This window comes from Oncorhynchus keta, chromosome 35, assembly GCF_023373465.1.
Source record: "Oncorhynchus keta strain PuntledgeMale-10-30-2019 chromosome 35, Oket_V2, whole genome shotgun sequence".
Classification (NCBI taxonomy): Eukaryota; Metazoa; Chordata; class Actinopteri; order Salmoniformes; family Salmonidae; genus Oncorhynchus; species Oncorhynchus keta.
In genome coordinates this window covers 44,981,674-44,986,923 of record NC_068455.1, presented here as the reverse complement: position 1 = coordinate 44,986,923, position 5,250 = coordinate 44,981,674, and the positions used below count along the sequence as shown (strand labels likewise).

The 5,250-nt window shown below is 43.1% G+C and overlaps 1 pseudogene; it reads left to right on the top strand.

Moving 5' to 3' along the window:
• Positions 1 to 2,456: 2,456 nt before the first annotated feature.
• LOC127915504 (piggyBac transposable element-derived protein 4-like) lies at positions 2,457 to 4,754 on the top strand (annotated as a pseudogene).
• The last annotated feature ends 496 nt before the right edge of the window (positions 4,755 to 5,250 follow it).

The window sequence follows — 5,250 nt, the reverse complement described above, 5'->3', positions numbered from 1 at the left end:
TATCTTGCACATGTTTACACCAATCCAATGCTTTAAAAAAAACTTTAGTAGTCGATGTAAGAAGATTCAAGTACCTTTACCTGACAGAAAAAGAGAAGAAAAAACAACAAACGAAGGCATGGCACATTTGACATGTTATGTGTATGTAATATTAAACATGTGTCACTGACTAATCCCTTCAAACGAGGTTAATAAAAACGGCAGCAACAACAGCTAGAATGTCTATCTGTTCACAGCCAGCCAGCCAGCTTGTGTGTGTGTGTGTGTGTGTGTGTGTGTGTGTGTGTGTGTGTGTGTGTGTGTGTGTGTGTGTGTGTGTGTGTGTGTGTGTGTGTGTGTGTGTGTGTGTGTGTGTGTGTGTGTGTGTGTGTGTGTGTGTGTGTGTGTGTGTGTGTGTGTGTGTGTGTAGTTGTCTGTGTGTTGTTAGGTTCTGAACAAACAGAGTAAAAACTCAAACGGGCGACAAGAAAAAGCTCAAACCAAGTTTATCCACCCATGGGGTCATACAGCTGCAAAGACCAAGCATGATTACACAAGCACATACATTTATAGCCTCCTACTAGGGGGGTCAACTCATACACATCCAGACAGTCAATACATCTCAGTTGCTAGGCAGGACATTTATTTGCTCCTCTTCTTTTAGAGATTAACTAGACTGTTGCCCTTTGCCTCCTCCTTAGGAACGGAATATTAACTTGCTGCACTTCCCCTTGTCTCAGTGAATTTCCATACACCAAATTCCTATCCTATCAAAGTGCTGACATGCAACTACACATAGACAATAACCCACAAAAGCAAAATGGAAAATGGCAACCTAAATAGGATCCCCAATCAGAGACAACGATAAACAGCTATACAAAAATCCTAGATGGGACAAAAACACCTAGACAATACAAAAACTAAACCAACCACCCTCGTCACCCCTGACCTAACAACAATAATAAAGAAAACAAAGATAACTAAGGTCAGGGCGTGACACATTCCTTACATATGTAATCAATAAGTTGTAGGATGGTAACATGAATAAGTATATTTCAAGCTAGAATCCAACAGTGTGTTCAACCAAACAAGACTATCTTATCTTCAAGAAGACTCTGTGTTCCTGAGGTAGTCGTTCGGTTTCTCAAGCCTGAAAAAAAAAAAGTTGGCCACAGACAGAGAATATTCTCTCCACGAATGCTTGGGATGCAGGGGAAGAAACCAGATCCAGTGCCACACAGCCATCCTTGCCTACCATAACTTGAGAGTGACTCTGTAAGCATGCTGTCCTGCTTGATTTGACAACAGCAGTACTGTTTGAGTTGAAGGTTTGAAATGCTTGAAGATTTGCAACAGCAGACTGCAAGTGTGCCTCAAGGTTGAGAAGGTACTGCCCCACATCAGACAGCAACTGGCTGTCAGTTTGAGGTTGGTCGGTGTGGATTGCGAATGGCTCCAGCAACTTCACAAGCTGCTCTAGCTTGGTCGAGTCGTGCTCACCAAGCTAGAGTGATGCACAGCCTATTTGAAACACCGCCACCTACTGGCAGCATTTACCTGCACGATTCAGGAGAGAGAAAGAGAGCGAGAGAGCGAGCGAGAGAGAAATCGCAAGAGCGAGAGAGAGAGGCAGTGGGTCCGACACTCATGGTCCCTGCTCTCTCCTTCCTTTCCTCCGGTGAGAGGGGACACAGAGTGGAGAAAAGTGTTGAATAAAAACACCAGCTCTTTGCTGTATTTCACAGTCTCTCTCTGCTCATGGTTTTATGTTATGAGGGCTTCTGAATAAAGTGCACATACTGTCAAAAGTGCAACTAAAAACTTATAGTTGGCTTTTCTGCAGAAATGTTTGATGATCAACTAGGAAGGCCTTGATCGTGATCGACCGGTTGGTGGTGACAGCTGTAAGGAAACCCGTTTGAGTTCCATTTAGAACACTCTCATGAAGAACCATTTGGTTCCAAGTAAAACCAATGACAGGTTCTACAGTTATACTTCAGATGTACTTATGGCACACACTGTTGGGTACTCACTCACATGGTACTGGTCAGTACCTTTAACCTTTTCACAAGCACCAACAAAGGGGTGTGATAATTCTACAGTGGTCCCTGCAGCATACGTTCAAACTGGTGTGATTATAATGCTTATTTAGAATGTCCAGTTTCGATTGGCGCAACAGTCAGCATTTGAGTTTGCCACACTGTTTTTCACAGAAACATTTTGCACAAATACAGTCCTTACAAAGTTATGTCCTGAATATGAACAGTTTATTTTTGGATGCAATGCTCAGACATTAACAGAAGTAGCTACAATATAACAAAATCATCCAAACCGGCAAAATGTAGGCTAAATTTGTCCTAGTTCTAACTGAGGAAAGATTGAAGTAACACAAGCGGTCATATTTAGATCTCTGCTGACAGAAACTACATTATGAATTAGCTAATAGCAATTACTGTTTGTAATTAATCACATCATGCATGGGTGAGTTCACTATTGATCAAAATAATTGAGTAAAAGATAATAAGAGGAGACAAGAGGAGTTTGGTCTGTTTGCAGTATGTATGTTGAAGGGGGTATGTCGTAGACCACCGTTCACATCCCGTCATTCACTTCTGGAAGTTTACTAAAAACACGTGTGAACTCTCCCTCACCTCATTTCGTTATAATATCTTTGGTCCGACATACGTTTATGTGAAACCCAGAATGCATTTTATGTCAACAAACATGGCTCCACACCTAGATGGAATTAGCTTCGCTCATCATAATCAGTACAACCTTAAAAAAACTGTTTTACACACATAATATGTGTCCATTGCAATCTATGCAAGAATCGGAATGCAATATTTGTCACCAGTACTTGAAACGTGAATAGAACAGTAAATAAATAAAGAATTACCACACAAGACGTTGTCTGATAGTGATTTATTGATACAAGTGGCGCGTGCCAGCAGTCAATCACGTAACCTCTGACTCCGACTCCAAGCCAGTTAGTGTTGTTGTTTATGTATGTAGCTAGTGATCTAAGCTGTAGCATTAGCAATGTATTCAAAAGGAGACAACTCACAAATTAGGAAATTCTGGAGATTTTCATAAATTCTGACAATGAGTCTGAGTATGAAAGTCAGGAATCAGATTCTGACAGTGATAGTCAGGAGCTGCCCCACAACCTTGTAGCTATTGAGAACCTTGAATCTGAGGACCCTCAGTGGTGGTGGTGACGGAGGCAGACCGACAGTGGATGAAGTACAAGAGGTCTGTGGTAGCTGGAAGACTGCCAGCCATTTCACCCCTCCTGAGCCTGCTGTTTGCTTTGATGAGTCCCAGTTTAGAGTGCAAAGCCCCTTGCCATTCTCCCTCTAAGACAGTGTGCTTCAAGCTGTTTCTGACAGAGGAGCTGGTGGGAGACTAATAGCTATTCCTTTGAGCTACAGGAGAAGAGAGAGCCAGGAGTGAGGGGGAAACTCGCTAAATGAGTGACAACCAAAATTAGTGAAATGTATACCTTCCTGGTGACAGTCACTCTCATGGGAATAGTAAAGGAACCCAAACCGTATGCGCGTGTGCGCCATCCTACGCCATCATGCATACATTTATTTTGTCCCCCACACGAAACGCGATCACGACACGCAGGTTAAAATATCAAAACAAACTCTGAACCAATTACATTAATTTGGGGACAAGTCGAAAAGCATTAAACATTTATGGCAATTTAGCTAGCTAGCTTGCACTTGCTAGCTAATTTGTCATGGGATATAAACATTTAGTTTTTATTTGACCTGAAATGCACAAGGTCCTCTACCACGGCAATTAATCCACACATAAAATGGTCAACCGAATAGTTTCTAGTCATCTCTCCTCCTTCTAGGCTTTTTCTACACTTGACTTTATATTGCGATTGGCAACTTTGATAAATTAGGTGCATTACCGCCACTGACCTCGCTCGTTTTTCAGTCACCCACGTGGGTATAACCAATGAGGAGATGGTACGTGGGTACCTGCTTCTATAAACCAATGAGGAGATGGGAGAGGCAGGACGCAGCGCGTCTGCGTCACAAATAGAACTAACTTCTATTTTAGCCCTTGGCAACGCAGACGCTCGTTGGCACGTGCGAGAAGTGTGGGTGCAATAATTGAATAATATAGATTTCAAAATGTATTTTGCAATGCTCGCGAGGGTCAGCCTGTAAGAGAATACTGGAGCACAGATCTTATGTTCGCAACTGCCTGCTTTGCCACCCTCTTTTTTCCAAGACCGTTACCTAGTTCTAATGCGACGTCTGCATTTCATCAACAATGCTACTGCTAACCTAAATGAACCGTTAAACAAAATAAGAAATGTTCTTACCAGCCTGACATCAGCATTTGGTTGTGTCTTTGTGCCATACACGGAGCTATGCATTGATGAGTCCCTTGTGTTATGGAAGGGTAGTCTGGCGTTCTGTCAATATATTCCCTCCAAAAAGGCACAGGTTTGGGGTCAAGTTCTTTGTCATGTGCGACATGAAGATAGGATTTGTCGAGGACATTATAGTCTACACAGGGTCCACCACTGACATCCAACATTATGAGGGGCTTGGGGTGTCCGGGTCCACGGTGATGACCATGCTGGCTCCTCATCTCGGCAAGGGACACACTTGTATGTGGACAATTGGCACAGCAGTCCCATACTCTTCCAACATATGCAATCCAACAGCACAGAGGCCAGTGGCACAGTCAGGTCGAACAGGAAGGGGATGCCGGCATTCAGATGCAGGAAGATGCAGAGAGGGAGGTGAAGTTCAAGGAGAATGGTCAACAGCTGGCAGTAAAGTGGGAAGACAAATGAGACGTTCATGTCCTCTCCACTGTCCATACTGCAACCATGTCCGCCACAGGAAAGGTGGACCACCTGACGGGAGAGAGAAAGATCAAACCAGACTGTATGCTTGACTAAAACGGCAAAATTGTGGCAGAGGATAAGGTGAACATGATGAACAGCTTTGTGGAATGTGCTCAGAAAACAACCAAGTGGTAGTTGTATTTTTCTATCTGATCGACACTGCTGCCCTCAATGGCCACATAGTTAACTTCCAACTAACAGGTGAGATGATTACTGAAGGTATTTTTTGTAATTGGAAGTACAGTTTAAATACAAATCACATACAGTTCCATTATGCAATTAGTGACAATATCTCACCCACCTACCCACTGCCTACCCACTATGTCAAGAATCATATCACCTCCACCTTACCGGCAACCCTAGACCCACATCAGTTTGCATACCACCCCAAC